Source organism: Schistocerca serialis, chromosome 4 (assembly GCF_023864345.2).
Source record: "Schistocerca serialis cubense isolate TAMUIC-IGC-003099 chromosome 4, iqSchSeri2.2, whole genome shotgun sequence".
Classification (NCBI taxonomy): domain Eukaryota; kingdom Metazoa; phylum Arthropoda; class Insecta; order Orthoptera; family Acrididae; genus Schistocerca; species Schistocerca serialis.
The window spans coordinates 691,418,095-691,431,279 of record NC_064641.1 but is presented as its reverse complement, the minus strand read 5'-3'; the positions used below and the strand labels follow the sequence as shown (position 1 = coordinate 691,431,279).

The following is a 13,185-nucleotide window of genomic DNA, read 5'->3' as shown; positions in this document are numbered from 1 at the left end:
CATAACAAAAAACAGTTAACACTAGCTTTCAAGCTCTTGCTCTTTTATCGGTAAGAGTGCACACATTCTCACACACAGCCACCAAAAGTACATGCCTGTGGTAGTGGAAAGACTAATTATTGAATATCAATTACACTGGGCAACAAAAAAATAATTTTTGAATGTTTCGAGCACTTCATGAGGCAATTCCTACTAATTTTGGGTTGAGAAAAACAAATATGACAATGAAAAATTTTTATTAGCTCCAGTTTCTATGATATACACAAAGTGGAAGTATTACATATTAACGGATTGAGAGAAAAGGATACATTTTAATTACATACATGCTAACAACAGTGATAGTGCATTTGACTTTTTTAACCAGTAATTACATGCTAAGAGTTCTAAATTGCTGGAAAAATACTTCGCAGATGGTCGTGTCTGAAGAGAATCATGTGGTGGCCTATTGACTTCGTCGTCTTTTAGCTTGCCTCTTGTAATGGAGTTCTGCAGAATCCCTACACAAAGACCAACAGTAATCCGCAAGCACTACTTCATTCCAATGGCCCTGATATCTTTGTTCCATAACAGAAATGTCCTGATGGAATCTCTCACCATGTTCATCACTAACAGCTCCACAACTAGTAGGGAAAGAGTCTAGGTGGGAGTGGAGAAAATGGCTCTTAAGGGACATGTTGTATCCAAGGTTACAGTATTTTTGCAGGAGCACTATCACCAAATGCTTGTAGTTGTCATCTCTTTTGTTGCCTAAAATCCATGAACAATGCCCTTGAAGGCTTCCCAAGCGTCCTTTTCTTTCCCCTCCAAAACTTGGTCAAATGCAGGATCCTTTACAAGTTCTCTTATTTGTGGTCCGACAAAAATGCCTTCCTTAACTTTTGCATCACTTAATTTCGAAAGTTTCTCTCTTATGTACTTAAAGGCCAGTTCTTCTCGGTTCATAGCTTTGTCAAAGTTTTTCATGGAACCCAGCTTGATATGCAGGGGTGGAAGAAGAACATCTTTTGGGTCCACAAGAGGCTTGGCAACGACATTTTTCTCGCTAGGGTGAAGATTTCTTGCAAGCCAGTCTTCTTTAATATAATGCAGTTTCCTATCTCTACTGTCCCACATACATAAGAAACAGCAATGCTTTGTCTAACCCAGTTGCATTCCTAAGAGTATGGCAATGACTTTTAGATACCACAGATTTTCCATTTGTGTTCATGATATTTAATTGAGTCCAAGAGAGCTGTCATATTTGCATATGTCTCCTTCATGTGAACAGCATGATCAACAGGAATAGATGAAAGAAGGTTCCCATTGTGAAGTAACAGAGTTTTCAAACTAAGCTTGGAGGAGTCTATGAATAACCTCCATTCAGTTGGATCATGACTCAAATTCAAAGATTTCATCAAGCCATTAATGTCACAGCAAACAACAAGATTATTTTTCTTCTCAAAAAAGGGAAGCAGTTCCCTGTGACGTTTTCTGTACCGTGAGATTCTCTCACATCACTTTGGAGAAGATTCCATTGCTGTAGTCAAGACCCAAGAATTTCTGCATTCTCCTTTGACAGGCCAAGGTCTCTAATGAGATCACTCAATTCCGCTTGACTCAGTCTGTGCGGTTTATCATCTTTTCCCTCAAAATCAGGGTCATGGGATGTGGAAGGCTTGTTTGGTTCTTCTTGTTCCACACTGGCTTCATTTTCTACTTCAAACACACAATTTTTAGGTGGAGTAGGAACTGGTAAACTATCCGAATGTGGAATGGGTTCAATAGCAGATGAAAGATTCGGGTACTGAACTGTTCTTCTTTTCTTCATAGACAATGCTTTTATAGGTGGAGTCAGGCAGAAATAGCAGTCATCTGTATGGTTTGTAGGCTCCCACCAAATCATAGGCACAGCGAAAGCCATAGATCGTTTCTTCTTTTTCAGCCATTCTCGCAGTGTAACTGAACATGCGTTGCAACATATATGTGGAGCCCAAGACTTATCCTGGTCCTCTACTTTCATACCGAAATAATACTGATAGGCAGTCTTTGCAAGAGGCGTCAGATTGCGTTTCTGTGAGGAAAATGTTATTTCACCACAAATATAACAAAAGTTATTCACCATATTTACACATTTTTGTGGAATTTTTACAAATTTTACACTAAAAAAGCACTCACGAACCAGAAATTTTGCATTAATTTGAGTAGAAACTACATGTAATTCACAGTCACAGCAACAGTATCTATGTTTATGACTTACAAACAGCTGAAGAGCATTTGTGTTTCGTTATTTGATAGGTGTGCCAACTCCCAAAAAAAAAAAGAAATTTCCCCCAAATTTAAAATCTTCACTCTAAAAAACGAAATGTCACTTGATCTTCAGAACAAGAGTTTATCTGTCATTTTTATGGTGATTGCCCAGTGTTATTGAAAGCAGTTGCCTATGTGGATGGAGGTTGGGAGGGAGTAGGGAGGGAAAGGTAACCACTTACTTACAGAGGAGTGGTGCATGGCACAGGACTGGTGCGTGGCACACAGGAACGCACAACAAAAAACAGTTAACACTAGCTTTCAAGCTCATGCTCTTTTACCGGTAAGAGTACACACATTCTCACACACAGACACCAAATGTACATCCCTGTGGTAGCGGAAAGACTAATTATTGAATTTCAGTTATTGAAAGTAGTTGCCTATGTGGATGGAGGTTGGGAGGGAGGGAAGGACGCATGAGGCAAGGAGGGGGGGGGGGAAGCAGGAGTGTGAGAGGCAGATCTTGCACTAGATGACATGGCTGCTGCAGTGCAGTGATGATAAAGAGTGAGAGAATAAGAAAGAAGTTGCAAAAGCAGGGGGGAAGGGGTGCGAATAAGGGAGAAGTTGCAAAAAAAGGGGGGAGAGGGGTGCGAATAAGGGAGAATTTGCAAAAAAAAGGTTGTGTGTGTGTGACAGAGAGAGAGAGAGCACCTATTGGTATTGGGGGGGGGGGGGGGTGGCAGTGTTTCTGTTGGCCATATACCAGTCATCTATAGGTAAAAGGTAAGTGGTTGCCTTTCCCTTATCTTACATATTCTGTTATCTCAAGCTGATATTAAACAGTTGTTGCTATGAGGTAAGTTTCTGTTTACATAGTTACTTTGCAAATCAAGTAAAATAACAATCTGATACCATAACAAACAAAAAGAAGAATGTTACCACTTCTGAATCTATATACTCTGCGAGCCACCATATGGTGTGTGGCAGATGACATTCAGTGAGCAACAATCATTTCTTCCCTTTTTATTCCACCCGTAAATAGTGGGTGCAAAGAATGACTTGGGAAGCCTTTGTATAAGCTCAAACATATCTGATTTTGCAAAGAATGACTTGGGAAGCCTTTGTATAAGCTCAAACATATCTGATTTTACAATCATGATTATCTTGTAATGAGTATGTGAAACTATTATTGTTGCTTTGAAATATAGCGTATTAATTGCTCTTTAAATTATTATTAAAGTATTGTTCTTCTGTTAAATCACCTGTTGTCACAGGAGTTTCAAAATAATGCCTTCTTCAGGTGAGGGGGAGGAGGCATCACATTCTATTATTTCATCAGATACATTATGCTAACAAAATATGTATACAACATAAAAATTACAGAAACTTTCTTATTTGAATCAGATAAATTGTAACTGAACTCTTCATCCATGTCATCAACATCAAAAATATCACTAAGTTCATCTTCAGATTCTTTGAGAATGCAAAAAATCTCTGCATCACTGAGTGGATTATTGTCAAACATACTGCTTCAAGTACACAATGTGCTAACAGTGATGTCTTACATTCAACTTGCTTGCTTGAGTGCTTCGATTATCAGAGTGCCTTGTTATGAATCAGACTGCAAAAATGTGTACTAGAATTGTTGATGTCCCTTCTCTTATTTGCTGGATAACGAGTATTACTCACAAGAACTAATGAGGCGCACTGCCTGTTATATTATGGTTGTGGCAGTCCTCACTAAGATGTGTGTGTAATATTATGGGCAGGGCACCCTAAGTGTTCAGAATGACATGCTGAGTTTTGTTACCTACATCTTCATTCCAATTACAAAGATGGTTCAGTGTTCCATTAGCTTGTATTTTGTGCACTATATGAGAATACAGAACTGTGTTGAACGTCTTCCAAAATTCATGGAACTTGCCATGAACATGGACACACTACTGTGTTCTGTACCTCCTAGATGAACAGAACAAACTGTGTTCATGAGACTGTAGTTTGTGGGATTCTTGTTGATGGATGCAGCACACTATTCTCTATTCCTAAAAGGTCATAAAATGTGAACATAGAAAGCGTTCTGTAATTTTACAACAGATTGACATCTGCAGTATAGGTCTATAGCAGTTTATGCATTTGTTCAATTACCCTTCTTGAAAATATGAATCTCTTGCACCCTTTTCCAGTTGCTTGGAAAACTTTGTTGCTCTGGCAATCTAAGATAAACTGCTACCAGTAAGAGATTAAGTTACAAAATGTGAGGAAGAGAACACTGGACGAGGAAAGGTGATTAATTATATTGGGATTTCTTGCCCTGGGAGTCTCTCACCACTGTGATCTGAAGCTTTTCCCTTATGACAGTGGAGGGACTTTAAATGCGAACATTTTTAGGTTAGGCTTTACCGTGACTGTTACTGACATTAAATGAAACAACAAGTTTACTGTTACCAGTCACCGTTTTCTTTTTCTTTTTTTTCTTTTTCCACGACGCGTTTCGAAGGTTTAAACCTCCATCATCGGGTGGATTTACATTAGTTAGTATTACATATGTGTGTATGTTGTGTTACGACATTTGGAGGAACTTGTGGCACTGCCTCCAGCGGTCACAGGTTCCTTTTTCTGTCATAAGACTTCACATGTGGAGGGAGTTGTTACTTTTTTATCAGTGTACATCAGAGATAGGTTGAGTAATTAAAAAAAAAAAATTAAGTGAGCGGGCAAAAGAATTTTGATAATTCATATGGAAAGAGCCTTCAATTTATTGTCACTTACAGTAGTGTGACAGCTAGGCAAAATTAATGTTAGATTAGGGGCAGCTCCTCAGGTGGGAGGTGCAATGGCAGTGCCAGCAGTTTGAGTTAGTGTGTAGAGTTTATCTTACTTCCGCCTTTATTTTCCATGAGCGTCTGCCAGGAAATGAATATTATCTGTGTTATTATCTGATTGTCTAGTTTTTATTTACATAAAAGCTTGCATATTTATTTCCTGCGGTAGCCTTTGTCTGAACTGAGTAGTGTAACTTCAGACCGTCATTACTGCCACCATCGGCTGATTCACTTTCAATTTGTGATGAGTAGTTTATCAGTCAGTTTGGCGACAGCTAGACAGGTGATAGAAGTGTTCAGAGTGGCATTGCCAGTAGTTTGTGTTAGTACATAGCCTTTAGTGTTGTTCAGGATTTATTTTCCATGAGCATCTGTCAAGAAGTGAATATTTATCTGTGTTTTTATCTGGTTGTCTAGTCTCTGTGTACAGTTCAAACTTGTGTATTTACTTTTTGCTTTATCTTTTGTGTGAGCTGAATTTCTGTCAAAGCTGAGTTTTTTTAAAATTTCTGTTCTAAGAGCTTGCAGATCTTAAGATCTTTGTGTTTAGTGAGAACTCTACAGAGAAGATTTTAGTGTTTGTTTATTTCCCTCGTTTATATTTAAGCACATCCCAACATCAATAGCACCACAGTTGGGTAATTTTCTTCCCTACAGGGGTCTTTTTGTTCTTTTTTAATTAGTTCCACTTCTTTTGCATTTTTGAGAATTTAACAGGTCCCCCCCCCCCCCCCCCCCCTCCCCCCACAGAATGATGTGGATAGGGACTGTACTTGTTGTGTTTGTGCAACCCAAGGAGAATTTACCACTGTCCATAAACAGCTGTGAACTGCATTGGCCACTGTCAACAGGCTTCTGGCTACTGCTGGAAGCTGCAGTGACATTGGGTTCCAGTGACAAGACATGAACAGATTTGGTGCTGTTTGAATCCGCAGGTGACCTGGTTGTCGCTGCATCTTCAGATATGCAATAACTGAGTCTTTACTCAAAAGTGAATGGCGGGCAGTGATGGGTGTGCATGTTACTGGCCAGAAGGCAAAAGAAGGAATGGGACACTTAGCTGGCCCCTTACACCTTAACAACAGATAGAAAGTTGTACCCAGTGTTTAATACTTCTGAGCCAGTACGGGATGGCTCCTGCTGGGACAGTGGCCAACTTTCCTGCTCAGTCCAGGCAAGTGCAGAGGGCAGATACGCTAGTCATTGAGAGCTCCAATTTTAGGCAGATTATAGATCCTCTCAGGGAAATAGCAGGCATGTCAGGAAAAAAAATGCTATTGTGCATTTGACTCAGTCTGTTGGCTGGTGGTGGGTGGAGTGGGGAGGAAGGGCCGGGTGGGTCATGTTGGAGATGTGGAGGAGATTCTGCTGGCAGCTATCGAGCACAATGTATGCAACGGTTGCAAATCTTGGCTCATTTTGTCACAAATGACATCTGCCGCTTGGGTTCTGAGGCCATCCTGTGTTCCTTTTGGTGGATGGGTGATTTGGTGATGGCAGCAGCTAGCACCGCATGTGGAATGTGGGCTAAACTCACTATTATAGCATTGTATCCAGAGTTCATTGGGTCCTCTGGTTTGCAGTAGAATGGGAGGTCCAAAACCAAAGGCACAGAGAATTGGGTGGTGATATCAGATGTTAATTTCTCAATCTCCACTATAGGGTGGAGAATTGTAGGACCCTCCTTAATGGTTAGGCATGTACTACATGCAGTAATTGGGTGCTAGGGTAGCAGAGCAGGTGTGACTTGCACATGAACTTTTTTATTTTTATTTATTTATTTTTAAAATTAGAGTAGCACCCTGGCACATTATTCTCAGATAATGCCTGCCATTGGAGGTCAGAAGTAGAAAAGGTTAATATGATATTAGTACACTGCAGGAGCATCCAGGATAAGGTACCAGAATTAGAACCGCCGATTAAAGGTAATAATGCCCAAATAGTATTAGGATTCTAAATTTAGACTGGAATATTTGCCATAAGGATAGTTAAGACACCAAAAGTGGCGCAAATTTATTGCAGTAAGGAATTTGATAATATATGCTGAGGTTATCAGGGATTCTGAATTGAATCAATCTGGATGAAGTTAAGCATCTCACGTGGGTCAAAAATAGTAATCTGGTGCTTGTAAAGACCATCTGTGTTAGGAGTTGCAGTGGTAGAATATTTCAGAGAGAATGTCCAGAATTTCGTGTGTATGAGATGTAGCTATAAAATAATGGGACTAATACTGTCACAGAGTAAGTACACATGTCAAAGATAAATGACCAATAGCTCTGAAGCATGAAGCCTTCATCTCTGGTTTCTGTAGACATGCAGTGTGGCTGTGGTCTTCATTTGTGTAAGAGCAGTTATTTTGTTTTGCCGGAAAAATCATAAGTGTAATAATGAAGCAACAAATGGTTGGGAAGTTTCACATGAGGCTTGGAAAAACTGCTACTAAAACCTATCTTTTACTAAAAGAAATGTGTAGCAAAGACTGTTTATCATGCATGTGAGTTTTTAAGTGTTCCAAGCATTTCCCAGATGGCTGAGAAGACGGTGAAGATGACTCACACACAAGACACCCTTCAACATCAAAAATAGATGAAAATATCAAAGAAGTAAGTCTGATTTGATCAGATGGTTTGTTGAGTATTTGATTGATTGCTGAAACTATAGGAATTGACAAAGAATGTGCAACACAAATTTTACATAACCAGTTTAACATGAAAAAAGTGTGCAAAATGAGTGCTGAAAATTCTCACAATTGAACAAAAAGAAACTCGTGATAATGGTTGTACTGACACTTTGAGTACTATTGAAAATGACTTTAATTTCTTGGAAAGTGTGACAATGTAATGAATCTTCATTTTTGATTTATGATCCAGAAACTAAGCCCCAGTCCATGGACTGGAAGGGCCCAACTTCACTGAGAGCAAAGAGGGCTCGAATGAGCAAATCAAGATTCAAAGTGTCGATATTCATGGAAGTGTATATCCTCACTGGGTTCCTGAAGGTCAGATTATAAAGCTACATTACTGCCTTGAGGTACTTGCTCAACTCTGTGAAAAGGAAAAAAATACCCAAATTTTAGAACAACAAGTCACACACGCCATTTCACACTACATTGTTGGTTAAAAGGTTTCTAGTGAAGTACAGCATTCCAGTATTTGACCACCCATAGTATTCACCTGACCTAGCACCATGTGACTTTTATCTGTTCCCCAAGACCAAATGCGCATGAAGAGGAACAAGATTTCAGTCGGTTGAAGCAGTGAAACAAACTGTGGTACACATCATCAAGGAGCTCACAGAGGAAGACTTCCAGCACTGTTTCCATCAATGGAAAATTTGCATGAAGTGTTGTAGGAGTTCCATTATATTGAGGGTGACAATAACTAAATATTTATGTTGTTTAAATAAAATGTTTTACAGAAATAGCCCCATTATTTTATAGCCACACCTTGTGCTATTGTAATAGGGGATGACTGGAACTTGCCAGGTATCGAATGTTAGAGCCCGTGGTCACAACTGATATCCGAGACAGGGATTTGTGTGATATTAATCTGAATGTGTTGTCCAAAAATTACTTTGAGCAGATGTTGAGAGAACCAACTTTGATGTAATGTCTTAGATTTACTAGCAACAAACAGACTTGAGCTTTTCTATTCAGTTAATGTTGAGGAGGGTGTCAATAATAATAAGGCAATGGTAGCATCTGTGACTACAGGAACTGAAAAGGAATGTTAAGAAAGGTAGGAAAATATTTTTGCTCAGCAAGAGTGACAGGATACAAATTGCAGAATATCTGAGTAGGCAACATCAAATATTCAGTGCTGAGGATGAAGATGTAGAGCATCAGACAAGTATGTTCTGAGTAAGGTCTTAAGGGGAGGGAAAGACCCACTATTCTTTAATAACTGTGTTAGAAAACTGATACATAAACAAAGCAAGCTTCATCACAGAATCAAGAGAAGTCAAAACCTAGCTGCCAGACAAAACTTGAATGAAGTGAATCATAAGGAGAGCAACGAGAGAAGCATTCAGTGACTTTGGAAGTAAAACTTTACCAAAACGATGATATCATAGATACATAGGGGTGAGAAATGATTTCCTTGGATGCAAAGCACACATTTCCAATGATTCTTTTCTGTAATTCTGTATGTGCATTATGTTGTTGTTGTTGTGGTCTTCAGTCCTGAGACTGGTTTGATACAGCTCTCCATGCTACTCTATCTTGTGCAAGCTTCTTCATCTCCCAGTACCTACTGCAGCCTACATCCTTCTGAATCTGCTTAGTGTATTCATCTCTTGGTCTCCCTCTACGATATTTACCCTCCACGCTGCCCTCCAATGCTAAATTGGTGATCCCTTGATACCTCAGAACATGTCCTACCAACCAATCCCTTCTTCTAGTCAAGTTGTGCCACAAACTCCACTTCTCCCCAATTCTATTCAATACCTCCTCATTAGTTATGTGATCTACCCATCTAATCTTCAGCATTCTTCTGTAGCACCGCATTTTGAAAGCTTCTGTTCTCTTCTTGTCCAAACTATTTATCGTCTATGTTTCACTTCCATACATGGCTACACTCCATACAAATACTTTCAAAAACAACTTCCTGACACTTTAATCAATACTCGATGTTAACAAATTTCTCTTCTTCAGAAACGCTTTCCTTGCCATTGCCAGTCTACATTTTATATCCTCTCTACTTTGACCATCTTCAGTTATTTTGCTCCCCCAATAGCAAAATTCCTTTACTACTTTAATTGTCTCATTTCCTAATCCAATTCCTTCAGCATCACCCGACTTAATTCGACTACATTCCATTATCCTCGTTTTGCTTTTGTTGTTGTTCATCTTATAACCTCCTTTCAAGACACTGCCCATTCCGTTCAACTGCTCTTGCAAGTCCTTTGCTGTCTCTGACGGAATTACAATGTCATCGGCAAACCTCAAAGTTTTTATTTCTTCTCCATGGATTTTAATGCTTACTCCGAACTTTTCTTTTGTTTCCTTTATTGCTTGCTCAATATACAGATTGAATAGCATCGGGGAGAAGCTGCAACCCTGTCTCACTCCTTTCCCAACCATGCCCTTCAACTCTTATAACTGCCATCTGCTTTCTGTACAAATTGTAAATGGCCTTTCGATCTCTGTATTTTACCCCCTGCCACCTTCAGAATTTGAAAGAGAGTATTCCAGTCAACATTGTCAAAAGCTTTCTCTAAGTCTACAAATGCTAGAAATGCAGGTTTGCCTTTCCTTAATCTTTCTTGTAAGATAAGTGGTAGGGTCAGTATTGCCTCACATGTTCCAACATTTCTACGGAATCCAAACTGATCTTCCCCGAGGTCAGCTTCTACCAGTTTTTACATTCATTTGTAAAGAATTCGCGTTAGTATTTTGCAGCTGTGACTTATTAAACTGATAGTTCGGTAATTTTCACATCTGTCAACACCTGCTTTTTTTGGGACTGGAATTATTATATTCTTCTTGAAGCCTGAGGGAATTTCGCCTGTCTCATACATCTTGCTCACCAGATGGTAGAGTTTTGTCAGGACTGACTCTCCCAAGGCTGTCAGTAGTTCTAATGGAATGTTGTCTACTCGCGGGGCCTTGTTTCGACTTAGGTCTTTCAGTGCTCTGTCAAACTCTTCACACAGTATCATATCTTCTGTTTCATCTTCATCTACATCCTCTTCCATTTCCCTAATATTGTCCTCAAGAACATCGCCCCTGTATAGACCCTCTATATACTCCTTCCACCTTTCTGATTTCCCTTCTTTGCTTAGAACTGGGTTTGCATCTGAGCTCTTGATATTCATGCAAGTGATTCTCTTTTCTCCAAAGGTCTCTTTAATTTTTCTGTAGGCAGTATCTATTTTTTTTACCCCTCGTGAGATATGCCTCTACATCCTTACATTTGTCGTCTAGCCATCCCTGCTTAGCCATTTTGCACTTCCTGTCAATCTCATTTTTGAGACGTTTGTATTCCTTTTTGCCTGCTTCATTTACTGCATTTTTATATTTTCTCCTTTCATCAATTAAATTCAGTATCTCTTCTGTTATCCAAGGATTTCTACTAGCCCTCGTCATTTTACCTACTTGATCCTCTGCTGCCTTCGCTACTTCATCCCTCAAAGCTACCCATTCTTCTTCTACTGTACTTCTTTCCCCCATTGCTGTCAATTGTTCCCTTATGCTCTCGCTGAAACTCTGTACAACCTCTGGTTTAGTTAGTTTATCCAGGTCCCATCTCCTTAAATTCCCACCTTTTTGCAGTTTCTTCACTTTTAATCTACAGTTCATAATCAATAGATAGTGGTCAGAGTCCACAATTTAAAACCTGGTTCCTAAATCTCTGTCTTACCATTATATAATCTTATCTGAAACCTTCTAGCGTTTCATGTATACAACCTTCAATCATGATTCTTGAACCAAGTGTTAGCTATGATTAAGTTATGCTCTGTGCAAAATGCTACCAGGAGGCTTCCTCTTTCATTTCTTAGCCCTAATCCATATTCTCCTACTGTGTTTCCTTCTCTTCCTTTTCCTACTGTTGAATTCCAGTCAGCCACGACTATTAAATTTTCATCTCCCTTCACTACCTGAATAATTTCTTTTATCTCATCATACATTTCATTAATTTCTTCATCATCTGCAGAGCTAGTTGGCACATAAACTTGTACTACTGTAGTAGGTGTGGGCTTCGTGTCTATCTTGGCCACAATAATGCGTTCACTATGCTGTTTGTAGTAGCTTACCCGCACTCCTATTTTTTATTCATCATTAAACCTTCTCCTGCATTACCCCTATTTGATTTTGTATTTATAACCCTGTATTCACCCGACCAGTAGTCTTGTTTCTCCTGCCACCGAACTTCACTAATTCCCACTATATCTAACTTTAACCTATCCATTTCCCTTTTTAAATTTTCTAACCTACCTGCCCGATTAAAGCATTTGACATTCCACACTCCGATCCGTAGAACGCCAGTTTTCTTTCTCCTGATAACGACGTCCTCTTGAGTAGTCCCCGCCCGGAGATCCGAATGGGGGACTATTTTACCTCCGGAATATTTTACCCAAGAGGATGCCATCATCATTTAATCATACAGTAAAGGGGCATGCCCTCGGGAAAAATTACGCCTGTAGTTTCCCCTTGCTTTTAGCCGTTCACAGTACCACAACAGCAAGGCTGTTTTGGTTAGAGTTACAAGGCCAAATCAGTCAATCATCCAGACTGTTGCCCCTGCAACTACTGAAAAGGCTGCTGCCTCTCTTCAGGAACCACACGTTTGTCTGGCCTCTCAACAGATACCCCTCCGTTGTGGTTACCCCTACGGTACGGATATCTGTATTGTTAAGGCACGCAAGCCTCCCCACCAACGGCAAGGTCCATGGTTCATGGGGGCATTATTTTGCTCAATATTGCCCAAATAACAATACCACACATTATAACAGTAGAAGTAGCTATGGTATGCAATTTTCCTTGTGTCCATGTCAGTGGCATATGCAATTTTCCTTGTGTCCATGTCAGTGGCATTAGCTAATATTTGCACTGCAAATGTGAAGCTACGTAGTTTGTTTACTAGGTACAACTAAGAACCCTAAGAGCTTTTGGCCTTACACAAAATCAGTAAGGAGATTGAAATCATCTAATCAGTCACTAAGTGACCATACAGGCACCAAAATGGAAAATGACAGAAAGAAAGCTGAATTACTGAATTTAGTCTTCTGAAATTGTTTCATCATGGAAGATCGTAATACAGTACCTCTTTTCAATCATCATACGTTTATCATAGGACACTGGAGCGACGGAGGGTACTTGCGATTGGGAAAAAATGCAGGTCATTTCTGTATCAAGAAGGGTAATACGTCAGATTCACGTAATTATAGGTCTATATTGCTGATGTCAATCGGTTGCCGAATTATGCTCACATATCATGATGTTTTTGGGGAACAAATATGGCCTCCTTAAAAACGAACATAGATTCCACATTCCATTTGACACCAACCCCGCACTGCTGGTTAGTGAAAAAGATCCGTGAGATATCAGCCCAGGTTTGTGACTCGATTCAAGACTTCTTTCCAGAGTGAACTCAACATGTCGCTCGTAGAGGAACATGTGTAGAGGAAATTTCAG

The 13,185-nt window shown here is 39.6% G+C and overlaps 1 protein-coding gene across 1 annotated transcript in view; it reads left to right on the top strand.

Annotated features, from left to right (window-relative positions):
* Positions 1 to 13,185, top strand: part of LOC126473191 (regulator of telomere elongation helicase 1 homolog) — a 117,956-nt gene that overhangs the window by 78,993 nt on the left and 25,778 nt on the right. The gene's annotated exons all lie outside the window — the stretch shown is intronic.